Below are 27,341 nucleotides of genomic sequence, written 5' to 3'. Positions count from 1 at the left end.
CTTCTCATCTAGGGGCTGATCAGTCATTCCGTTAAGCTTAACAAGGGGGTTTCTAATGTGTCAGTCTTTACTGTCATTTTGACATTCTATTCCCAAGCCAGTATGAATAACATTCTAGATCCTGTTGAGAAGGCAATTTTTACTGTGCGATTTTTTAGTTATTAATCGTGTTTTGTAATGATGGGAATAATGAGTCTCCCGGCACATTCGAGGATCAGATCTGCTTTGCCCAAAAAGTTGAATGGAAGGGGAGAGTAAAAAGAGATGCTTTTTCGACAAATGGAGATCGCAAACATCAAACAGATACTTGTCCTGCAGCCAGGAAACAAGGGATGAAGGTGGGACGTGAGTTAATGAATAGGAAGCCGAGGAATAGAAACCAGTCGGCTAAGCAGCTTCTCCATTCAGGAAAAACAAGACCGGGAGGCCGGCTTCCTTATTGCCAGAGGTCCTTTCTGCGGAGACTCCAAAGACGGCCCTCAGCTCCTGCCAAGTCATAAATAGCGCTCTCTGTTGTGAACAAAAGTGCAAATCATGGTTAAAATAAGTGATCGGGTTACACGGGTCATTTAAGTATCTGCAAAGCCGACAGATAAGGTGTCGTAAGGAGCGACCCCCCCCCCCCCCCCCCGGCTTCATATAACCTTCTCTTTATAGTATGGAAACCAAAAATTGGAGCAACTTCTCGTCATAGATCTGAGGTGTTGTTGTTTGCCGCGTCGTTAGGGTTATTTGGAAACCATCAGTAAGCAGGTTACTGGATTGTCGGATGTCGATCTCTTCAGAGTTTTTTCATACTCGGGCTGGAACGTTTCCACTACACAGACAGAACGTCGCCATGAAGTAGAATTTTTATACTATAGATATCATTGGGCTCTACTGCTAACATACTGGGGCTCTGTATGTTCCCATGAGGACCCCATGGAGTGGAGGTGGTCATTCTTAGCCATAAGAAAAGGGGGGCATAATGGAGGATTATAAATGAGGACATTGTAAATGGGGATGGCGTGAGAGATGGGGGCATTATGCACGGGGCGTAATAAGAGGGGGCACTATAGATGGGGGTATAATGGAGGGTGCATTATAAATGGAGGTATAATGGAGGGCACACTATAGGTGGGGGTATAATGGAGGGTGCATTATAAATGGGGGCATAATGGAGGGCACACTATAGATGGGGGTATAATGGAGGTCACACTATAGATGGGGGCATAATGGAGGGTGCATTGTAAATGGGGGCACTATAATAAGGGGCATAGTTGAGGGAGCATTATAAAGGAGGGCATAATTTGAGGAGGCATGTGAATGGGGATGTAATAAGAGATTATGAGAGGGGGCTTTATAAGTGGGAGCATAATGGAGGGTGCATTATAAATAGGGGTATATTAAAAGGGAGCATTATAAATGAGGGCATAATGAGTGAGGGCGTTGTGAATGTAGATGTAATTAGAGATGGGAGCATTATAAATGGGGGCATAATGAGAGGGGGCATTATAAATGGGAGCATAATGTAGGGGGCATTATAAATGGGGGCATAATGAGAGGGAGCATTATAAATGGGGGCATAATGTAGGGGGCATTATAAATGGGGGCACAATGAGAGGGAGCATTATAAATGGGGGCATAATGAGAGGGAGCATTATAAATGGGGGCATAATGAGAGGAGACGTTGTGAATGGGCATTTAATAAGAGATCGGGGCATATTGAGAGAGGACATTATAAATGGGGGCATAGTGCACAAGGGCATTATGGATGGGGGCGCATTGAGAAGGGGCATTATGAAAGGAGGCCTAATGAGAGGGGGCATTATGAAAGGAGGCCTAATGAGAGGGGGCATTATGAAAGGAGGCCTAATGAGAGGGGGCATTATGAATGGGGATGTAACGAGAGAAGGAGGCCTAATGAGAGGGGGTATTAGGTATTGGGTGGAACTGAGTTAAGTATAATAGTCCGGCCCACTAAAACACTTCCAATTTCTCTTGTGGCCTCATGGGAAAATTAATTGCCCACATAAACCCTTAATCTGGGATCTATGAATGAGCGGGTGTTACATAAATATTATTATAGTCTTATTTTCTCATAGTTCTTAAAGGAAACACCTGCCCCCTGTATCTCGGTGATAAGAGGATGTAAGAATATTTGGGATCTCCAGTCATCTTACATATGAAACAGTCAATTCTCACTTCATATATTTTATCATAGAGAGATTGTAGAAATTTCTTGGGAATAAAAAACCACAACGGCAGCCGCTAATATTTGTGGGCTGAAAATAAGGTCAATGTTTGTTCCACGTTAAAAAATTTTTTTTTTAGGGTAAATGAAGTCTGTCGTAGCATGATAAACCTATATAACCTTAAAGAGAACCCGTCATGCAAAATAACCCCCCTAAACTAAATATATTTTCATAAACTGCTATTAGAGAGCATTGCCTCTATCCCTTCATTGTCCCTCTACATGCCTGTAAACCTAAGCAATGAGGTCCTAAAGCTGTATGCAAATGACCTGTGAAATGTCCAATGAAGCATTAGCATATTCAAGCTGTCCACTCTATTCATGAGTGGGAGGCACAGCCACACCCCCAGTGCTTGACTGACAGCCTGTATAATGATGTGCTTCCTGGTGCTGGTGGCCCCTGCAGCCTGTGTGTGCATGTGTGTGTGTATAGGAGAGATACAGCAGCTCCAGGCAGCCATGTTATAGCAGAACATGTCAGGTACTTGTGTAGCTGATGTCTGTGTCTCTCACCTGTATATTAGGAGGATGCAGCATGTCAGCAGATGCAGCACACACACTAGCCATGCTTTACTATACATTACACACAGACATGAGCAGGGGGAGGAGAGGGGAGGGGTAACAGGGGTGACATCACTGCCTCTGACCATGTGACCCGCCTCATTTACATAATAAAGAATAGATGATTTTACAATGAATAATGTATGAAATAACTAGATAAAGGCTGGGATGGGATCCTTGTGAGCTGCTCCAACAGGTAGAGGTGACAGGACTAGTGACACAGACCTGATGACAGGTGTCCTTTAAGCAATATGCTACTTGTTACAGCCCTGGCCAATGCAAACCCTTCAGTTAGTAGATCACTGGACAGAGTGGCCACCAGTCACTCACTTTTTTTCTGCAGTGACCTCTACAGGGGAAATGTAGTATTACATGATGCTTTTTCTGCCATAACCGGTATTGATCATTCTTCCTTGCCCAATGGATTGACTGATAGAAGCAGAAGTCACTCCTCCATCAAACTTTTAGTTTAAACTTTTGAACTTGCCCCAACCCATCAGGGAATAACCACTATTGGGCAGGACTTGCCTAAACCCAACCCATGTGATTCCAGTTTAAGCTTTGTTTTTACCTAAAAATCAGGGGGCGGCCCCAACATATAACCAACATCTCCAATGTTAAAGACAAAGAGAAATGTATGAGATGTACAGAGATGTATGAGGCTCTATTGATACCATTTATGGTGTACATCCAGCATATGCAATCCCCCTGATGTATCTGCTTGACCTATAGCCCCCAGATTGTATCCAATCACATAGATCTTTATGGTGTATACTGCCCAAGATTCCACCAAACACTTCAAACCTATCCTTAGAGCCCTTATGGCCGCCATTGTCTGTAGTAGCCATTTCCCTTTATGTGGTCCCATCTTGAGTTATCACCACAAGCTAGACCATGAATGTTCTCCACTCTCCAACATGTGGCTCCAACAGTTGTCACAAAGCTACAACCCCTGCTCTTAGCTTGGTATCCAAAGAAGGCAAAAGTTTGGGTGTTGGTGGACCCGTTACAGTAACCACCGCACCTGCTTATGGCCTCTATCAAGCTGGTAAAAAAAAAAGTAGTCCAGAAGTGTAAGAAATTATTAAAGGGGTTGTCCGAGAGTTGTGAAAAAAAACTAAAGGTGGCTGGGAGAGGGCTGCTTAAAAAAATAAAGATCTACTTACCTTCCGGCGCCCTCCGGTGTCCCGCGCTGCTGTCGCTCCGGTCCGGGTGCCATCTAAACAAACATGGCCGCCGGAGCAGTGCTGGATTCAGCTTCCGGACGGCTGTGGCCGGATACGCCTATCCGTCCCTATTCACAGCATTGTGTATGGGGGCTGGAAGGTTGTCGGGTCCGGCTGGAAGCTGAGTCCAGTGTGCTCCGGCGGCCATGTTTGTTTACATAGCGCCCAGACCGGAGGGACAACAGCGCGGGACACCAAAGGGCACCGGAAGGCAAGTAGATCTTTATTTTTTTAAGCAGTCCCCTCCAGCCAGTTTTTTTTCACAACTCTCGGACAACCCCTTTAAATTAAGAAGTCAATTGTGGTGATGTGTACCTTCTCTTAAGATCCCCAGTGAGAAGATGCACATATACAAGGAGTCATTTCCCTTTATCTGATCCAAGGTCAAGTTTTGAGGTCCACAATTTTTAACGTCTGGAACTTTGGAAAGTACCATACAAACTGGCGACGCTATCAGTCGAGCTTTGAAACCTTAATTTGATGTGCCAACGTGAACCGTATTTGGCGACCAAGAAGCTTCCATATGAAGTACAGTTCAGTAAAATGGTAAAAAAAATATGCCCACAAACTAGACCAGTCCATTCATGAATGTTCTCCACTCTCCCCACGTTGTGGCTCAATAGCCATTACAAAACTACAACCCATGCTCTCAGCTTGGTATCCAAAAAGGCAAAAGCTTGGGTGGTGGTGGAGCTTGTACAGCAGTGGCACCAAATTTATTTTCATTGGTGAACACAACAGCTTTGTGCTGCCTTTTAATGTATAAATGTATCTACTCCAGCTGTTTAGTAGTAGAGTATTATCACTACAATCAGCCATTTGAGGGCAACCACAACACTGAACGTATTGTTAAATAACCTGAAATACCTGCATGGCCAGTATGTGCCCTAACATGGTAGCCAGTAGTCACAGTGCCCCAACGTGTAGCCTGTAGTCACAGTGCCCCAACATGGTAGCCAGTAGTCACAGTGCCCCAACATGGTAGCCAGTAGTCACAACACCCAAACATGGTAGCCAGTAGTCACAGTGCCCCAACATGGTAGCCAGTAGTCACAGTGCCCCAACATGGTAGCCAGTAGTCACAGTGCCCCAACATGGTAGCCTGTAGTCACAGTGCCCCAACATGGTAGCCTGTAGTCACAGCGCCCCAACATGCTAGCCAGTAGTCACAACACCCAAACATGGTAGCCAGTAGTCACAGTGCCCCAACATGGTAGCCAGTAGTCACAGTGCCCCAACATCGTAGCCAGTTGTCACAGCGCCCCAACATGGTAGCCAGTAGTCACAACAGTGCCCCAACATGGTAGCCAGTAGTCACAGCACCCAAACATGGTAGCCAGTAGTCACAGCGCCCCAACATGGTAGCCAGTAGTCACAGTGCCCCAACATGGTAGCCAGTAGTCACAGCACCCGAACATGGTAGCCAGTAGTCACAGTGCCCCAACATGGTAGCCAGTAGTCACAGCACCCAGACATGGTAGCCAGTAGTCACAGTGCCCCAACATGGTAGCCAGTAGTCACAGCACCCAGACATGGTAGCCTGTAGTCACAGCACCTGAACATGGTAGCCAGTAGTCACAGCACCCGAACATGGTAGCCAGTAGTCACAGCCCCCGAACATGGTAGCCAGTAGTCACAGCGCCCCAACATGGTAGCCAGTAGTCACAGTGCCCCAACATGGTAGCCTGTAGTCACAGCACCCAGACATGGTAGCCTGTAGTCACAGCACCCAGACATGGTAGCCAGTAGTCACAGTGCCCCAACATGGTAGCCAGTAGTCACAGCACCCGAACATGGTAGCCAGTAGTCACAGCACCCGAACATGGTAGCCAGTAGTCATTGGGGCAAATTTACTTACCCGGTCCATTCGCGTTCCAGCGGCGGCTTCTCCGCTCTGGATTCGGGTCCGGCCGGGATTTAATAAGGTAGTTCTTCCGCCGTCCACCAGGTGGCGCTGCTGCGCTGAAAGTAAACTCATCGCGCCGGAATGCACCGAGCTGGACCAGGTGAAGGTAAGCGGTCCTTATGCGACACATTTTCGGGTTTTAAATGCGGCGGTTTTTCCGAATACGTCGGGTTTTCGTTCGGCCACGCCCCCCGATTTCCGTCGCGCGCATGCCAGCGCCGATGCGCCACAATCCGATCGCGTGCGCCAAAATCCCGGGGCAATTTAAGTACAAGCGGCGCAAAACGGAAATATTCGGGTAACACGTCGGGAAAACGCGAATCGGGCCCTTAATAAATGACCCCCATTATGTTTGCCGGCTTCAGAGCCATTGCATGCATCTGCTGCACCCAGTCTGCACCCAGACTACTGCTGCTTTATGGGTGTGAGGAAAGGTGAGTATCAAAGTACCCTGCCCCATGCTGCTCTCCTGACTAGAGCAGCATAGTGTTAGGGACAATGGTTCACATGTTTGATATCCGTAACCATTGTACCTAGTATATAATTCAGTAACCAGACGTCAGTATAGACTGAACAGTCTTGGAGTTAATGTAGCCGCAGTACTACAGACTAAGGCCGCATTCACACGACCGTATGGGGGGGGGGACATATGTCCTATCTTTCCCCATATGCACGGGGTGCATCTCTATGGAGAGGGGAGGCATAGCCCCTCCTCCTCACCATCGTGCCGTACGTATGCCCATCCGCCTATGACCCAGAGGGCATTTGTTTATGTAATTGCAGCCTCAGTACGTGCTGAACACTTTTGTAGGACACAATGAATGGGTACAATCTTGCTCAGGCACCTATACTTGAAAACAAAATGCCTTAAATTACTAGTTAAAATGCTGAATCAGTGCATGTTAACCGCAGGGTTCCTCCCCAACCCCTGAGTGTGTTAACCAAGCAGAGGTCAGGACTGAGAATTACTGTTTTTGTAGGGCTTTATATAGTAGATACTATATGGCTCAGGCACCTACCTTAAACTAACCAGGAAGGTGTTCTGATAACAGCACAATAGGGTGCGCACAAGCTAGGAGGTGTAAAGTAGTATTTTGGTAGGTAGTGGGGACATGTTACCGATCTTTCATTGGCTTCGAGTCCCACCTCTTCGAGGTCAGATTTTTTGTGATTTCTTTCCTTCAATAGTCTTAGCTCCATATGGAAACGAAACACAAAATTCCAAACATTTAAAGTCGCAGTTGCCCTTAGATGTCCTGAAATGAATCTGTTCCTGTTTAATTTTAGCATCATGTAACATAACATGTACGTTGAGCCTCGACTCCGGGACACAAAGCCCCTCACTCCTCGAAGGATTGGCCATTAGTGTCTGGACTGAAAAGTGTGCGTCTTGTTTCTTTAATCCGACATGCGGTATACAGCAGCATTCTGCCAAATGTTCTCTCTGCGAGAGTGCCGTGTGTGATTACCCGGCCTCATAACAGGCTGCTTCATCTAAATATCCGATAAACACAGGCCCAGTGTGTGTACAATCACAGCCCCCAACCCAACTACACCACACAAGCAGCTTGTACTCAGATGTCCTCTGCCCGGTGCTCCGCCAGACGTCACACAACTAACAAGGCGTGGGAGACGCAGAGGCCGTAGACGACAAGATCCACATTTTTCTCTTCTTAGATGTACACAACCTTATTGGATAAAGAGATGGTTATGTTCTGATATTAAAGGGATTTTCCTTGTTATTGATTACCTATTCTTAGGATAGGTGATTGACCTCATAGTAATTGGGGGTCCAACAACCAACACCACCTTTATAAGCCAACGGATCTATTGAAATTGAACCAGATGTACAGCTCCGTGTAATGGCCAAGCAGGGTTACTACAACTCTGTAGTCATGTGAGTGGTAGATGATCTGCAGTAACCCGTATTGGCCACTACACAGACAACGGGCCTGTCCTTCTGGTTGTCTCCTGTACTGGATTCTGCTGTGAACAACTGGTCATATGAGTTGTAATGTGCACAATCCTGTAAATCTGATGCTAATGTCCAATCCTAAGGATATATCGTAGGATAATAATAATTCCTTTATTTATATAGCACACACAGATTACAGAGTTTTGCCAAATAGGTCCCTGTCCCTAATGGGGCTCACAAACGAATCAACCTACCAGAATGTTTTGGAGTGTGGGAGGAAACCGGAGGACCCTGAGGAAACCCACACAAACACGGAGAGAATATACAAACTCTTTGCAGATGTTGGCTGTGGGATATTAGATTGTATTGTTTCAAATTTGTGTCACCTATCTTTGGAGTTGGGGACTAATATCAGATTAATGGGGGACTTCCAGGACTTCACTGCTGGTACAACGCAACTCCTCCCTACCTGATCCCTGGTGGTTCTACAAACTTGAACCCCACTGATGTTATATCAATTACGTATTCTAATCCCCAAAATATCCATTTTAAATGTAAAAAGAGCCTATCACCTCTGCTGACACTTTTTAATTAGTCTGCACACAAGCACCAGTAAGCTTGTGTTCTGTCTCCTTCCCCCTCTGGCAGCTGACAAAACTATTCCTTTATACTTCTCTTTAGATGGAGTCTTTAGATGGTTGTAGTGCCATGTACTGCAAAGACTTTGCTAATTGTATGTGTTTCTTTTAGCAATGCCGCAGGTAGGCCCTGGACAAAATCAGTCTCCTTTCCCCCTGACAACTCGCAATATTCTCCCTTCTTACTTTCCCTGAAGTGGGAATCTCTACAGCTATAACACCATGTAATTAAAATATTCTGCTCCTTCCATGTGCCTTTGTGATAGGCTCTGGATAGATTCAGTTTCCTTCCCCCTCTGGCAGCTGACAGTATGATTCCTTCTTTCTTCCCCTGTATAGTCCCTGCTGCTAATTCCATGTTTTCCCATATTGTGTTGCTGGGGGTAGGGCTCCGGCCAGAATTGGACTTCTTGCCCTTCTGGCAAATGACCAGACAGTCCCTTCTTACTACCTCTTTAGAAACTGTTTTCTCTCTTATACCACTGTGTACTGCAGAGGTTTTGCTCCTGTCCTGACAAACAGGGCAGGAAGCTATTTCTATTGGCTGCTGTGCAGTGATCAGATGCTGCACCCTTACCATGTTAAAGGTGGCTCAAAAAAGTAAGGCTAAAGTCTCACCCCTGGGTTGACCATGGACCTTACAGTCAAGTCCCACTATACTCACTTTGGGTTGAGAATCCCAAGCCCTGCCCACTTTTATGATTGGGATCCAAATTTGTAAAGAAAGTTGCTGAAAATTAGGGACTGTTGGCAAGTGGCTGTGATGGCTATGAGGTGAATGACTGTGCATGTGTGTCCTCCTGCACAAAGCTCTCCTAGCAGGTGGACGTGCACATTGGTATACATTCTCAACACCAGGTGGCGCCATATAACTCTCAGAACTCTACAGTGGATAATTTTTTTTAATAACATGTATATTTCTTACACAATGGGGCAGATTTACTTACCCGGTCCTGTCACGATCCCACAGTGCATTGTCCGACAAGGATTCGGGTCTGCCGCTATTCACTAAAGTTGTGCGTCCAATTTCCTGCATGTGTCGCTTCCGCGCTGAGATCCGCTGGAGTTCACCTTCTTCTTCTGGGGCATGTAAGTGCTTGATCTTGCGACACAATTCTGTTTTTAAATTCCGCGGTTTGTCCGAATCCATCGGGTTGTCCGACGGCCACGCCCCCCCAATTTCTGTCGCATGCAAGCCGGCGCCGATGCGCCACAATCCGATCCCATGCGCTGAAAACCCAGTGCAATTTGGCACAAAATGGAAATATTCAGGTAAACCAACGGAATTGCGGTCCGCGGACCCTTAGTAAATGAGCCCCAATGTCTATAATATGCATTAGCAGGACACAGATGCGTATTCCACACATCGAAAAAAAACCACATAGTATCTCGCAGACCGCCATCGTCCAATCACCCACCTCTCCGTATAACAAACTTTGATGCCAGACAACGGCGCCGCAAATTCCCTCAATCGCCCAAGCAATTAGCTCCCCATTTTTCCCCAAGTACTATTCAACATGGAATACATTTTTTGTGTTTTTGTTTTTTTTTTTTAATGCGACACAAATTAGCGCAAAGGTCGAAATAATGCTAATTGATTTTGCAAGGGCTTTAGCCTGATCACGGAAGCCCCCCCCCTGCTTTATGTGCTGTAATATCTGTATAAACTGTTACTTATTCATGAAGTTCTCTCGAGGAGTGGAGGAGGGTGGGGGGGGAGTGAGGATAACTTTTTGAAAACTTTTTGTTTCTTTTTTTGGTCGTTTTTTTACCCAGTTGTGAATTTTTCTCGCTCCTTTTTCTCTGCTTTTTTTTAGTAATCCTTTCTTCCTATTGAAACGCCAGTTTAGTAATCAATTACTACCCTTGTCATTCATCCCCCGGCGCAGCAGCTGGTCGCAGGAAGCCGGCGTTTCATTGGTCGTCGGCCAGTCAGCTTGCTCCAGCTGTCCTTTATTCTGTGCTGAATCATAATGCTCTTGTTCCAGCCTATACCAGGGTCTCCTTACCCTAATGTAACTATTATGCCATATCCCACCAATGGGAAAGCGGTAAAAAGTGTAAGGGGGGGGGGGATTATCAAAAGTTTTATTCATTGTCGAGCACTTTGGCTGGAGATGTTTTTTTTCTATATTCTACTTTATATTAGGCGTTGCTATAAAGGCTGCTGACAGATCAAAGGTTTCGCTGGTAAAGTGATATGAAAGGCAAGAGCATTAATATCCATCAAGTTCCTTTTTAAGGATTTGCAAAATAAAAGGGGGTCCGGGGGGGCCTCCCAAGAAAAAAAAAAAAAAAACTAGCATGAAGGTTTTTTTTAATGAAAAGGAAACGAGTGAGGGCACATGGGATATGGAAGGAGGTAATGACCCACAAAACAGAGGTGACTGTTCTGCGTGCAGTTTCTCCCTTCTATATCCTGAGTGTGCCAGGACGAGTGTCAGGGCCGCGCTGGCGGGTAAGGCCGCTCGCTTTTCAATAAGATAAGGGGGGGAGCTCGCACCGCGCTCCTAAAACTTTTCAATAGTCAAAAAGTTAAAGCTGTTTTATTTTCCAGCGCCAGTGGGGCATAAACTAAGGATTTGGGTCCTAATAGAGATCATTTGTATATACCAGGCTGTCAGCTCCTGAATAATGACTCGAGTCTCCTTCCTAATTGTCTCTCTTTTAAAGGGACGGCGCTTTTTTTTTTTTTTTTTAATCTTTTTGTTATACTTTTTTCATACATACATTATACGACTAAGGGTCACCGTCTAGAGGCTACGGTGGGGCCCAGAGGAAAGGGAGTGCCAAGGAGTAAGCTGGCCATATGCTGCTTCTGTGTGGGTGGTATGAAACTGAGCGCCCTCTATAGGTGGTAGGTGAATACTGGCGAGTTTAGAAGGATGTTACCCAACACTAATTTTTTGGTTTATCTCACACACTGATGAAATATACAAAGGATGGGTCATCCATGAGCGAGTGGTGGTCTAACTGCTGTGACCCCTAGTGACATCCGCAGGACACCAGGATAACCCAATCTGACCCTAGTGACCCCTATGATTGCAAAATTGACCTGGCAGTGTCATTAGGAAGGGAAGCAGAGTGCCAGGCGAGACAATGGGACCAAATTTCCCGAATATTTCCATTTTGCTCTGAATTGCCCCGAGTTTTTGGTGCACGTGATTTAATTTTGGCGCATCGGCGCCGGCTTCCACGCAACAGAAATCTGGGGGCGTGGCCATCGGCCAACCCGACAGATTCGGACGCGGAATTTAAAAACGGAATTGCGTCGCAAGTTCAAGTATTCAGATACACCAGTAAGAAGAAGGTGAACTCCGGCGGATCTCAGCGCGGAAGCGACACATGCAGGAAATTGGACGCACGACCTTAGTAAATTGCGGCAGACCCGAATTCTCGTCGGACAACGCACCGCGGGATCGGGACTGGACCGGGTAAGTTAATCTGCCCCATTCTTTCTTAACCTCTTCCTATTTAGAACATGTGCACGCATGGCATGGCCGAGCATGCACGTGGACGTGGAACTCAAGAGGAATAGCTGTTGAATGATATCTATGGAAGGGTTATAGACTTCTATAAGTAGTTACTATGCAGATCTTCCTTGCCATTGCCATCATTAGCCTCAATTATATATTGTTGGTGGAAGGACGGAGATAAGTGTTATGACACTCACGTTGCCGCTTATCTCAAGAAGGGAGGAACCGATAACAAGATATATAGGTTTTACAATTGTTACGCCATTAATACCCTAATACTGACCCTAGAATTGGTATATCGAGAAAGTTATATCTAATCAAAAATCCCTAATTCGTTTTCGATCCAGAAACTTTTTCATGGGACCTTAAAAATTAGAGCAGAGAGTGGCTTATGCTACATGTCTCTATCACCCTGGAGGACTCTAACAGCCTATTGCCTTCATTGATCACCATGCAGTACTCAGCTCCGGGGTGTGGTGGCGCTGCAGGGTAAATTGAAGAGTTGGTTCCTTCTTTCCCCCTGGTTTTATGTGATCACGTGCGATCCCGGGATCAGCTCATTTTGTGTAGATCTTTTTGTATATTTTTTTTTTTATTGGATTGCTTCATGAAAGGAAGTAGCGGCATTGCACACACACTTTTACTACATGCACAACTCTGGCGTCTGCCCAACGGGAACCCAGAGCCATGTGACTTCTAGTTATTGTGTCCGTTACAAGCCAGTTGTTCTATGAATGGTACATTGTGAAACAAAACCTTCTTCTGCATTTACGACACCCTTTACCCAACAGCAGGCTCTTAAAGGGAACCTGTGTAATTGTGTGCAATATACATTATATAACTTAGTAGGGGTTTGGAGGTCTCACACTAGTAATGCACCATATGGCCATCGGGAGTGCTAGAGGCCATTGATAATGCTCTATGATATATACATATACAGGGTCCCAAGACACCCTTTTATTCCATAAATTATGTGATGCAATTAATTGGCTAATTTTTTCAGGCGTTTTTCGGGACATGGCTGCCCTATTAGATAATAGGTAGGTGGGAAGCAGATCAAAGAAGACGAGAATGGTCTTTAATGGCCGAAATCAGATATGTTCTATCTCGGGTGGGGTGTTGTTCCTGTTCGGGAAGTGATAAGCAGCGGTGGAGGGAGGCGGAGTTATAAATGTACCTAAACATTCGGTCATAGCTTTAATTTCCTAATACCGGTCATAGATACTAAGTTGGAGATGACAGGTCAAGGCCTGAGGATGCACCCTTCCGATTTCTGTCAGGAAGTGCATTGTTTGACCACGCCTACTTTGTATTTGCCACACCTTTTTTCAATATAAGACTCGCGAGAGGTGGGCACCAATCAACTACTGTCATTGGTTGCTGCGGAAAATCTCCCCTGTAACCTCAGTCACCAATAAACTTCTTTCATATCACATCTCCCCTGCAACCAAGATGGCATTGGCTCTCCTAGATAGCCAATCACAAACGTCACTGGGCAGCTGACAAATCTACCACACATATTGGCGGGAAAATTATTTTCCTCCACATAATCTCCTCAGGCGACGAACCATAGGAAACCTCAAGCTATTCTTCCTGAGTTTCAGGTTCCTCATTTCGCATTACTTGAAGAACGTTAATACCCAGCATGCCTCAGGGCATGCTGTCACTAGTAGTTCCATAACGAAAGGAGATGTGTGGTAACAGGGCACCCCAGATTTATGACTACGACTCAACTTTTCCTGTCTTGTCTCTCGAGATTGATGGTGGGGGTCCACACAGATCAGCAGTTTAGATTTGGTGGGCCACACCTTTTTGGCTCCTGGCCACTAGAGGGATACAGGCCCAAGTGTTGGCCCGCCCATGAGCAACTATTAATTGTGAGAGTCATTATTCTTAGAAAACCCCTTTAAGACCATACTTAAGGAACCCATATCTTACATCTGCTTAGTGGGAGTCCATTTATGATGAACTATTAATGGCCTCTTGCGGGGATAGATATTTGTAGATGACCCCTGGGCCGGGGTGGCAAAAAAAGCAAAGGTGGGGGTTATTTATTAAAGTTTGTCTGCCGGTTTTCTGGCACTCAAGCCTTAATATAATCACAATTCCTGGTGCGCGGCCAGGAATTTTGATTATTACCCTCCTTGTGCCACCTCTATGTCAAGTGGGCTTGGAGGGGTGTGCCAGGGAGAGGAGTCAGATGGCGCACTTGCTATAGGCTCAGGTTATAGAGCGATTGTATACAAGGCAGGACCTGGCATAGAACTGTCCGGAAGCGTAGCCGGCTGGTTATATCAGAAGACTGGATCTTCTACATTTATCCGGTGTGTTCAGGGGGGCAGCATGTGATAAATCCCCCGTACAGTGTACTTACTTCGGTTCCGTATCGTCACCGATAATTCCGGTTTTCCGTACTTGCACCCAGCCAGAAGTAACGTTGGGTCAAAGGTTCTGCTTTGATGATTCTAATGTGTCTTTGGCCAATAGTAAGTCACTTCCTCTGACGTCCCATGGTCCAGGGAGGCCATGGATTGGTCAACAAAAAGTCCATTGACCCCCTCCCCCCCCCCCTTCCCTGATACTTTAGGTTGGGTGAAGACTGGAATTAGCATCGCAGTAGTTGTAGGGAAAGCACATTTTGGGTTAAACTCTTTTAAAGGAAGAGTACTGTTACCAGAGCCCCTTCATGCTGTAGCTTCACAGACTGTTACACTGTGCAGGAGCACATCCCCCTCACACTGTGTGCTGAAACTACTTAATCTGCAGTGAGATTATATCAGGCAGAAGGAGGAGCAAAGTGCCGAGCAGGAGCAGGGGAGACAGTGTAACAGTCTATGAAGCGGCAGCATGGAGGGGCTCTGGTGAAATTAGCATAATTTTTACGTTGCTTTTTAGAAGGAAGGAGGCTGTGGATACTAAATATAAGAAGATTACCGTGGTCACGGTGCCTGGATCTACGAGTAATGTCCCTGGTTTATCATCATGGACTTTGATGGTATATTTCCTAATAATTTTTGTCATTTTTTACACTATATTTTGCATTTGTTTTATGTACTTTTATTGCTATTTGCTTTTCCGTATATACATATATTTTTTTATCGTGTCGTCTGTATACGGTCGGTGTAGACACAGGGACTGTGTGAGATTGCAAGACGCTTATGTTAAGACGGGGATAGAGAATTTCGTTACTGTACACAGTGTGAAGGTCAGGAGGAGGTCGATATAAAAGAAACAAAAGTGAAAGCATTTTCCCGTGCAAAGTTCCGTGAAGCGAAAGTGAAAGATCTCATCGATGGACTTTGCTTCGCAGATAAACCCGAATCCAAGTTTGGTTTGCGCAATCATCATGGACGAATGCCAGGAACCGGAATGAATCATTGTTTACACTTTATTATCCCCCCCCCCCTGCTTCTTATTGACCATTTAAGATATACATTAGCTTTAACCCCTTAAAGGGATATTCCGCCGTCAGAACATAAAGGTAATTGACTGTATCATTTATACAATTCTAATGTACACAAGTTAAAGGGAAGTTTTCACAGTGAATCCGAGGGGGCTCCCAAATGCTGAAGTTTTCAGCCTCCCTACAGTGCCCCCACAGGGGAAATTAAGTATTACACCAAATGAATGGTCAGCACAGGTCCTCCAGAATAAAATTTTGTAACAGCTCTCCACCTTTGTCAACTAATAATGACCAGGAACAGAGACCCCAGCCCCTTTATTAAAGGGATTTTCTTACAGACAACCAAAATCATTTGCCCTCAGCATAGGGAATAAGTGTCTGATCTCTTGGGGGGGTCCACCCTCCACAAGATCAAGGGTGACCGGAGTAGTAGTACACATGAGAGACCACGCTGTTGACTTCTTCGGGGCTAATATGGGATAACTCCATCAGTGCTATAGATGTTAAAGGGATTTTTCAGACTTTTCCATAGAATAGGTAATAAAAAGGAGATTGCTGGGGATCTGACATCCGGGAGCCCCGTGATCAGATGATTTTGCCCCCCCCCCTCCATGCTGCAGATTCACAGGCTGTTACGCTGTGCAGGAGCTTTTACAGAGAAAACATACGCTGGTATCTTTGTCAGGCAAAAAGCTTGTGTAGATCTGTAGGCTCCCCCTGATAAGACAACATCTCCACCGCCTTGCCCCGATTCAGCCACCAGTGACATCACTGTAATACATATTACTCATTACTGAAGGCCTACCCAGCATAGGCCATGTTATTCCATGAATATCATGTATCACCTATCCATAGGGTACGTATGATCACTGAGGAGACCACAGCTGAGGGTCCAATGGAGTAGGGTACTAAGCCACTTTTTCGGAACTGGGGTCATATATGCACAATGTTGGTTTAGATACAGGAGTGTAATGGGCTCCAAACCAGTGAAAACCTTTGGGTTTGTTGCATTAAAGGGCTTTTTGAGATGGACTAGAGGTTATTGGGAATACATGTACTTCACAACAGTTAAAGGGGACATTCACTTCCCTGTTCTGAAGATCGGAAAAGGTCTCAATAGTTGAACGCCCAGAAATCAGATATTTATACATGTCCTCACTAACAAAGGAGATAAGTTGGAGTCTGACAACACAGGTCCCACACCGATTAGCTGATTACACCCCAGTATACAAAGCCAGAAGCAGACTCCTTCAAATGAAAGGGAACTACCTGTGGAGCATGGCCACCATAGATGGATCCATCTACTTCTAGCTCTGTACACTCTACGGATATAGCAAATCGGTGTGGTGTCTGGGTGTGGGTCTTCCATTGATCTCCATTCAATGACCTCTCCAAATTATCAGTCTCAGACAACCCCTTTAAATAAGTTATCTGGACACCACATAGACACATTAATTGTCCACCATTGATCACTGCCAATGCTGCGAGTTGTGAGATTCAGACCTCACATCATCTAATAATTCCTACTGGAACATCTTATAACGATATATCAGGAAACACTCTCTTAAGATAAGGTCCATATTAATGAACCAGTTACAGAAAATCCTCCACCGACCCGTTTCCAAGAAATCCCACCTTCTGATCAGTGCCTAATCCTTCTATATTTCCACCCACGGACAATGGTGTAACCATAGTCATCAACTTCATCCTAGATAAGATCTACAATATGGATAAGGCTCTAGGCCTGAAATCCTAACATAATTGCCGAGCCGTACACGACCATATGTATCATAAACCTCTGCATGTTTTCACTGAGGGAAATACCAAGAACATTTTTGCTATGAGTATGTTATCTTTCAGCTGTCTCGAGAGACAAAGAAGTCCGGCCCTTGTAAGAAGTCAAAGAAAACCTTCTAATTCCCAATAAACATCCATTACTCTATCTCCTGCACAGTGGGGATAATTCATTCAAGTCTGGTGTATGTTCTGCGGTATTCCAGCTATAATTCTAGAGGCCGCTGTAGGAGGTGCCGGCTCAAGGAACATACCGCAGAGCCCTTTAAATCATACCTACCATACATTCTTTTTACAGTTTTGCAGGCTCATTGCTTAGCAGTGGGTTGAAAATGAAGAAAGATGTCAACGGAACTATTTTGCAGAAAGGAACCTTTCTCTTATATTCACTTCCTTCTAAAGTAGAAAGAAGGAGAGAGTCAAGGGTCTCAAAGAGTTTTTGCTCATAGGTGATGGGCACTGGTGACCCAATGTCTGAGAATCCAAACCAAGTATAAGAATGAAAGTTTAGGACCAAAGATAGGCAATATGTTTCAACCCCAACGTGGGATCTTTGTCGGGCACTAGAAAAGGTATTACTATGAAAACTATTTCAGAGGGCTTTGGTTCCATAACTTATCTCAACGCTTCACTAAAGGACAACCCATTTGGAACGGACTTAGGACAACCCATTTGGAACGGACTTAGGACAACCCATTTGGAACGGACTTAGGACAACCCATTTGGAACGGACTTAGGACAACCCATTTGGAACGGACTTAGGACAACCCATTTGGAACGGACTTAGGACAACCCATTTGGAACGGACTTAGGACAACCCATTTGGAACGGACTTAGGACAACCCATTTGGAACGGACTTAGGACAACCCATTTGGAACGGACTTAGGACAACCCATTTGGAACGGACTTAGGACGACCCATTTGGAACGGACTTAGGACAACCCATTTGGAACGGACTTAGGACAACCCATTTGGAACGGACTTAGGACCACCCATTTGGAACGGACTTAGGACAACCCATTTGGAACGGACTATGGACAAATCTTTTTTTCAGTTTCCGAAAGATGGTTCGTAAACTTTATGATCAATCCTATTTCTACCCTATGTCTGTTATGTTCTACCAAACCAACCAGACAGAAGTTCTTCTCTTGCCTATACCCTGAGGAACTGTATAGCTCGGTTCCCTACTAAGGTATCCTTCTCATATTGTGATTTTAACAAAAAATAAAATACACAAACCTTACAAAAAAAATGGAAGGAAAGAGCTTTTGATAACATCAATTATTGGCATGGTCTTTAGACTTCTGAGGAGATGGGCACATGATGTAGGCAGCCTTCAAACATTGATCCAATGTATTATACCAGAAACTAAGATGGAGATATGTCCAACACTGCTCCACCTCCATTAGAGAAGATCTCAATCCATCTGGTAGATTTCAATCTATCTGGTATGTCTTGACCAGAAACCAGGTCTGTATGGCCTGTTTTTATAGAGGGAAGGTCCATGCATTTCATGGATGGTCATTCAGTGGTATGGCCAACATATTTTCTTCCAACTCTATGCAGAGAAATTTTATATCTATACTCTTCTGGTGAAAACACTGTCATCCAGGTTTGGAAAAGCTAGACCCTCAATGATCAGATGCCAAACTGGTTTATAAAAATATGTAGTAGGGTAACCCATATTAAGGAAGGCTGTCGTGTCCAGAATGCCTCCAAAATAGTTTATTGGAGCAGAAACATACTTTTGTGAGTAGCAATACAGAGATTATCTTAGTTTTTTGCATATGCAAATCAAGCTGTGACGAACTAAGAGTCCGAAAATAGGTGGCAGCGTAGAAAAGTGATTCCAGAGAAGAACTGGAACACCTGTGGCTGACTGTTGGCCAGTTTGGCTATGTGGGCCCCCAAAGGTATAGCTCTGCCTCTACACTGTCGAAGATGGTTTATAGGTTTATATAGCATAATCATAGTGGGGGGTCACATGAATGAAAGTAGTTGTGGTAATGTGGCCCTATTGAAGAAGACGACTTGAGTGTCCGATTGTTGTTACTATCAAAATGCATGAATTGAGCGTGAACCCAACCACCGAAACATCGACAGAAATTCTCATCCCGCCATCGGTCATAAAAAGAAAGGATTGTATCCACCATGGCTATATAATGTTTATTCTGAAAGTTCCCCATGTTACAAGCCACGAGGGACTCATGTACGACTCTTGCCAAAACACTTAAAATTTCTGTGAAGCCGCGTACAAAATCCCTTTCTGTAAAAGCGCTTTACCCAGCGAAAATTTCTATACAATGACTCGAAAGAGAGCGAAAAAAAAAAAATGTTCTACATTATGTCACATTCCTCTCCGCGCAACAGGTGGAAAATGAGTCATTATTTTAACAGCGTTTGTGATTCTACCATTCTTTTTCATACCCTCGCCATACACCCCAACCCCCCACCCACCCACAAAAACATACGCCTGTTCTGCCCGCTGCTGTAGGTTTTTTTTCTGTAAATCTGGGACCACATAAAATAGAAACTACCATTAGCAGCTCATAACCTTTTTCACTAAACAGGAACTTAAAATGACCCTTACACGATATTACAGGCGGCTCTAAAGAGCTTAGTAACTACAGTCTGCCCAAAAGTATGAAGATAATCCTTGCCCTGGTATTTTATGTAGATCACAGGCACATCTAAACAAGATCTGCATCTGCATCTGCATTGGATGGCGAGTGGGTCGTGGAGCAAGGGCACAATGTGAATTTCCCTTCCTGTGGCCAAACCCTGCCCTTTCCATCGTAGGTCATAACCTTTTCCACCTATATCCCAGGATAGATGTCAGCTATGGCATGTGCCAAACATTGGAGCCTCAACGTGGAACCACTAGATATTAAAAGGGATGATAAGATTTTTCGTAATTTTAGGAACTGAGCCTACCATGGTGATGGCATGTTTCCGCTGAAGCCTATGACTGGCATCAGTGATGATAGGACTAACAACACTGGACCAGAAGTATGGGTTCTTATATCGGCTACTAGAGAGGAAAGTCTCACTGACATACCTTAGAAATTGGGCACCTCGAAATCTCTCATTCGCGACATTGGCCTTCTATTTCTATACAAATAGAACCAAACAGTCCAACCAGAATGTCAACACTCAAGGTAATTTTTTTTTACAGGAAGATTTTCTGCCCAAAATGAGCCCCTATCGACCCATCAGGTCTGTTGACATGGAACAACAATGGTGACCATAAATGACTGAATGATGGTTAAGGAAATCATACATTTGTTTTTGTTGTAGACTCGGGGACATGTGTTGCCAACAAAATTCAAAGAACTGACTAGGTTTTAGAACTTTAAGCCTAACCAATTTTTGGTATACAGCTAGATTCAATGTATAAAACAAACGAGGACAATCATCCTACACAACCACCGCCCAAATACTGGTAGACCCCCCCCCGGTAGCTTGTCCTTAATAACTGTATTTTCTCTGATTGGAAGATAGAAGAATCTTGTCCTGAGCTTTTCATACCCAGTTTTCTTTCAGGAAAGTTTTTTTTTTTTTTTTGGTTGAGTGAAAGCAGTGTGACAAATGAAAAACATCCCCTCCATGGCATTCTTCTATTCAGAGACAGATCATTGATGAAAGACCTCAAAGATGAATGACTCGAAATGAGTGTTCTGCTGAAAGATTGGAATCACTTGACGTTAGATTTGTTTTGAATGAGTAACACATTGTCGTCCACCAATCATGGGCATAACTACTCATTAAAGGTCATACCATAGAACTTTCCAGTGGACTGTAGGCAAACTCATATGATCTACATAAACATGATATTGATGTTTGCTCATTTTGGTAGACTGCCCACTCTCTTAGCCGTATTTTGGCTTGTGTGTTTTGTATATTGTTATGGATTGTTCCGTATGGGTGGTAAAGTCGATCAATGGGCCTAACAAGCCTATAGTTTGTAAGGTTTACTTTACATTGTTTGCCTATGGGGGGGTCATCTGATGGGTTGCCACGATGTACATTTATGGGTTCATCTTTAAGTTGGGAAAAATAATGGGAAGTTGTATATTGGTAAGGCTTTACCATACATGGTCTGAACATTGAACTAGGGAGTCTTGAGGGTAGTTGTATATGTATGATATGGTTGACCATGCATGGTCATATTACCCCCCTGACGAAGCAGGGTGCGAAATGTACGTTGGGGTGTCGGACAGTGTGTGCTAGGGGACAACATGGCGTCTGGTGGCATATTTTGGATATTTGTGTCCGTGATGCGGTATTCACCCTGAATTGCAGTGACAACTGAAACTCATTTGCATCCAGGTCAGAGTTGTTGTATTTTTGTAACCAGCGCCCTATACATTCTTATAATACATTTTGGACTTGCACACTGTCTGTTTTTTTTGTACATGTTTTTATGTCTCTTTTAATGGGGTTGTTTTTATCAGATGTTATTTTTGTGATGAATTATGTTATGATATGTAATAAAGATTTGATATATTTAGCTATTTGAGCTTGTCATGTGTGCTCTCTCTATGGAGGTATAATAGGAAAAAATTGGATTTATTGTGGTCCTCTGAACTCTGAGCAGTAATACTGAGTGTTGAATATACATTTACCCTGAAGGTTGAGGATTTTTGGGTTCATAATGGTCATATCACTGGACTGGGCAATCTTAGGTAAAGCTGACCATAAATTAGGTAATCATTGGTTAGACCAAGTATTTGTACATGGGTCGTAGATCTGACCAAGCTGAATGTATGTTCCGTCTCTCTGGTCAGTGAATCTTATAGGTCAGTGGTGGCGAACCTATGGCACGGGTGCCAGAGGGGGCACTCAGAGCTCTTTCTATGGGCACTCAGGCCAGGACAGATTTCAACAAACACTTCCAATCTTCCTGCAGTCCCAGGCAAATTAAGGGATGTTGCTCTCTCTATTCGACACTTCGTTGACTGTTTGGAACTGCGGGAAAAGTGAGAAGGTTTTGACAGAACTGCATTATCTTTGGAGGTCATCATGCTGGACCCGACCATTGTTCCTTTACAGAGAGACCCTGGAGATAAGCTACAATGATCTGAATTTGCCCTCCTTCTTTTAACTGGTGGCCTCAGGCGGCCAATACAATTGAAAGATGTGAAAGAACAGGTAGCAACAAGTTACTGCTTAAAATTTCATGTTGGCACTTCACGGTAATTAAGTAGATTTCGGTTGTAGTTTGGGCACTCGGTCTCTAAAAGGTTCGCCATCACTGTTATAGGTGGTTACATATGAGTGGAATGGATGAACATATTTTTTCTGATTGATAGGCTGGGAATCTTATGGGTGGCTGATAATTGATTGAAAGCCTGGCCATACCTGGTCTGATCAGTGGGTTAAGCAATATTACGGGTGGTTGTGTATGGGTTGTAAAGTTTGCTTGGGATCATGCATTGCTTGATCACTTGGCTAGGCAATATTATGAGTGATTATGTCTTGGTGTTAAGGCTGAGCATACATGGCCGGATCACTGTGCAGGGCGAAGCTTGTGTGTGGTTGCACATGTATGGTATGGTTGACCACGCATGGTCTTATGAGGGTGAGCTTTCTTGAGAGGAGTTGTACATATCTTAGAAGGCTCCTCACCCATGGTCATTGGCTTGAGCAATTCAGTAGATGTTTGTGTATATGTCGGAAGACGGACCCAGTTAAATTAGCACTATGGGGATGATACTGATAGGAAATATTGGTTTTGTGAATAATATTTTAAGAAAAGGATGTTTTCTCTCTACAGAGGGGAAATCGGAGAACGGGGAAAGCCCTTGTGTCATGTACAAGGCTCATGAGAATCCCACCTCTGCCATTCTGCCTCATCATAATGAAACTCTGAGCCGGGGGCCTTTAGGTGAAGTGAACCTTAAATATTCTCCATCTGGCCTTAAGACGTTGAAACAGATAATAGCTTTGAGGAAACAGATGCCGGAATGTAGGGCCACTACTTATTTTTAGCCGCGCGATCTGTCTTTCTTCTGAACCTGTAGAACGTGCTTTAGTGAAGGCGCTGTAAAAACTAAGTTCTCGCTCATGACAAATTGATTTGCCTTTTAATCTTTAGTTGTACTTTTTACGCAGGAGGAAGATTAAAGTGTTGACAAGCTGGGGTATGGGGGAACTATTTATCCTGATGCCAAATATGGTGCTGGCAGGCACCGTGCCCCAAAACTGACCTCCATCTCCCATTCGAAAAGACCACCCTCCATGATCACCTCCATGCTAACTAAACTATTATGGCAGATTCTAGATTACATGAGGATTACAGGTCTAAACATGCCTAGAGCTTAGATATACATCTCTATTAAGTATTTAAATTATCTAAAAATCTATCATCTTTCTAACTCGTATCTATCTACCTGGATCTCTCTTTTGGATCTATCTTTATTCCGTATCTATCGATCTAGACTAATTGATGAAACAAATTAATTCAAATAGAAATTGGTGATAAACTCGGCAGTAAGGTCTCTACCAGACAGGTAAATGATTCCAGGTGGGGTCTGGATAGACACTGGGCCCTGCCAAAAGAGGGCTTCAACATTTCACAGGCCACTTTTGGGTAGTGTATGACTGTATGACAAACTCAAAGGCATATTCCCATGGTGAGACGTTGGGGCACATTTACTTACCCAGTCCTGTCGCAATCCCGTGGTGCATTGTCCAACGAGGATTCGGGTCTGCCGCGATTCACTAAGGTCGTGCGTCCAATTTCCTGCATGTGTCGCTTCCCCTCTGAGGTGTTCACCTTCTTCTTCCTGGTTCATGTGAGTGCTGATCTTGCGACACAATTCCATTTTTAAATTCCGCGGTTTGTCCGAATCTGTCGGATTGTCCGGTGGCACGCCCCCCGATTTCTGGCGCATGCAAGCCGACACCGCCGACCCGGGGCAATTCGACGCAAAATGGAAATATGCAAGCCCGACGGAATCGCAGTCCGCGGACCCTTAATAAATGAGTCCCATCGAGAGAGAGCTCGTCACAAGATGGTCATTTTGATAAGTTACCCTGTTGTGTGGGACATTCTGTAGGCCATACCCGAAAGTTCTGCCCTTATTTCACCATATGGGTACTTGGTCAGGTTTGTGTCTCCAGGGCATTGAATTTTTTCACTGGCAACTCCTGCCCTGACACTTTCCTGGATTCACGTTTTCAGTGCTACTCTGTCAACCTTGACCTTGGCTGGTCGGATCGGAGCTATGCACCACTGTTCAGGACCCATCTTAACTCCAATTCAAAATTAATGACACAAAGGGTCGACATAGAAGAAACCTTAATTACTAGATGATGCACAGTCGCAAAAAAGGGCTATTAAATAGACTCCTTCATCCCAGGCATCTTCTGCCATCATGTGAGGGCCTCTCGATGCTACAGAGCTGGAAGCTTTTGAGATAGATAGTCAAGATTTTTGCACAGGAGGAGGCAAGGTTGGCGATGCAGGCTGGCTACATAGTCTAAAACAGCAAAAGAGAACTATGGCTTTACCAAATGTATGATTTTGGCGTTTTATTTTTGTACCTTGTGACATTTGACCTCACGTAGTTAAAAACGGGCAAAGAGAAATTGGGTAAATTCTTGTCCATTGAGTTCAGTGGAAAAAAAATAAACATGAAGAATATTAATAACATTTTATTCCCCCTCGAATGTGAAATGTTTTTAATGGCAACAAGTTAATTACGGAGTAGAATAAAAATATTTTCCTTGAGTAAGTGTTCGGGGGCTTTTGCTTTTCAAATACAATAAATTAGAATGGTTGGCTGCGATTTTTAATGTCTTTTGCAAACACAGAAGCGGAGGTGTTAGTCTGCAGCAGGTGTATATAATGGCGCTCGCTTCTACTCTGTGCTTTGTTATATTTCATGGCCCGGGGTCTGTGAACGTTTCAGACAGGCCCTCGGTAAGGAACATATGCTGCTCCGACTTTTTTACATTAAGTGATCCATTTTTATTGCAGGTCGAATTCTTGTGTGCCTTTTATGGCCAGAGCGGAAAAAAACATGGCTTCGATGTGTGTGGGGAGATTATTATTAAAGTATAGGTTGTGGTATTCTTCTTATTCATCACCTATGCTTGCCCTATGTTTTAAAATTCCCCCTACACATGGTGCAGTGAACCCTCATAAAAGTTGAATATTTCAGCAAGTTTAAGGTAGACCCTTCAGGGACAGCCATCACCTGAATCAGTAGACACAAGTCCAATGGAGAAGAACCAATCTCACCAATTTAGGACTGTCTATGATCATACTGGCCCACCGTAGAACCAGAGGAACATTAGACAGGCACATGCTCAAACAAAGGTCTAGCAGAAAATAAAATTAATTTGGGAGGTGTTAGGGTCTATTTTCTAGATGGAAACAATACATTATTGTGGGCCCAGAAAAACCCCAGTCCATGGGTGAATAGGACCATCAAAAGATAGATGAGCTTAACTAAATGTTGACAATCAATGTAGGAAATGTAGTCTTTAAGAGAAAAATTTAGTAGGGAATAATTGAAGGTTACATGGAATTCCTCATTCAACATCACCTTCAATCAGAAGATACTTCCTTGCTTCATACCATAGGCCAGTGGTGGCGAACCTATGGCACGGGTGCCAGAGGTGGCACTCGGAGCCCTCTCTTTGGGCATCACCCAGCACAAAGGTCTCCATTCAGGACTCAAGACCTGAATCAAGGAGGTGCGGACTGAGCTTGATTATCATTGTAGGACCGGTGATTAATCCTGTTAAGGACTCAACTACAATATTAATACAAATTTCACCTTCCTTCTCCTGTATTGGTGTCCTCCGGGCGCCAATACATTTGAAACCTGTTACTTTAAATTGGCATTTGGCCCTTTGTAAAAATATGTGGCTTTTGCTTGTAGTTTCGGCACTCGGTCCCTAAAAGGTTCGCCATCACTGCCATAGGCAGTACCATCAGAGGTCAATTTCATTCACTTCACTTCACTGGTGCTACCTCTTTCCATGGTGGACTAATCCTGACTACTAGGAGTCCCAGTAGAGGAATATCACAAAGAAGCCGGCCTATAAGGAACTGTACAAAATAAATAAGGTTTTGAGGTATTCAGCTTCTCCTATAGCTTGTCAAGCATTTTACAAACGTGTCACAATAGTATAGCGATTTTTTTTGCAAACATAAGGTTGGACACTTTGGTATGAGGTTTTAGTGGAGTTTACACATGGAAAAATTAGTGGTCCTTCGTAATTTTTTCCAGGTTCGGCAGTATAGCAGGAAGTATTTTTCTATCTTAAATATGTTTTTTTTTTTTTTATGGAAAATAAACTTGTTTGACTTCTTGACAAAAGAGCAACATACTTTGGTGGTACAAGACACCTTGTGATAGACACCTTGATGACTGCTTGTCGTACTTACCACCTACCATTTTTGATTGATGTCTGCTTTGATCTTCCACCATTATCTTGGAGTATGGTTGGAGATCTAGAGGTGAGGTTTCTTACTCCATGTGATGGCATTGACTAAATAAAGTAGATACAGGAAGTGAGTTTTCACAATACATTCTGCTTCCTGTTTCGCCCCCCTACCCTAGAATACTTTTACCCTATAAACTATAGACATTCTGTGGTTACCTTTATACTTTAACCATGGATAAGTATAATTTGGGGTGAAGAAGCTAGAGAAATTTTGTCAAAATTCAACCAAAAAAATGCATTTTTTAATGTATGTTTTTATACTTTGACTTGTTTCTCTTTCTCCTTGTATTCTCATACCTCCTTCCCATTGATCACTAGATCAAGTACCAAACATCAATGAATGTGTGAAACAGCGGTACGCATGCTTAGCCACCTGTGATCGGTGGAGGTCGTGTGTGTAGGACTAATGTTGCTCATGGGAGAACCCTTTTAAAGGCTTCCCTGTTGGTCACACAGTAGTCTACTCATTGGGTGGTATTCTGTAGGAGATTCCAATAGCAAATTTTCATTTTTCCTACGGTACCACCACAAATCAATGAGCTGTATTTCCTAGTTCACCAGGATGTCCGGTCTACCAGAGCAAGAGCCTCAATCTACTTTGCATAAAAAAAGAATATGGTTTACAATAGACCATTAAAATGTATTCAAAAAAGTTAGGCAATCACTTTAATTTTGGCCCCAAAAAATGTTGGGTTGCTATCTGGTTGGGGGTGTAGGATGAGTTGT

General features: G+C 44.0%; 1 long non-coding RNA gene across 1 annotated transcript; it reads right to left on the bottom strand.

Moving 5' to 3' along the window:
- Positions 1 to 343: 343 nt before the first annotated feature.
- On the bottom strand, positions 344 to 26,663 carry LOC140128881 (uncharacterized). The gene is made up of 2 exons (XR_011855169.1): positions 26,564 to 26,663; positions 344 to 510 (listed from the first exon to the last, which is right to left on the bottom strand). It is a non-coding gene; the product is annotated as an uncharacterized lncRNA (long non-coding RNA).
- Positions 26,664 to 27,341: the final 678 nt, after the last annotated feature.

The sequence above is a fragment of the Engystomops pustulosus genome, chromosome 4, assembly GCF_040894005.1.
Source record: "Engystomops pustulosus chromosome 4, aEngPut4.maternal, whole genome shotgun sequence".
Lineage (NCBI taxonomy): Eukaryota > Metazoa > Chordata > Amphibia > Anura > Leptodactylidae > Engystomops > Engystomops pustulosus.
Note: the sequence above shows the minus strand (reverse complement) of the source record. Positions and strands in the feature narration are given on the sequence as shown.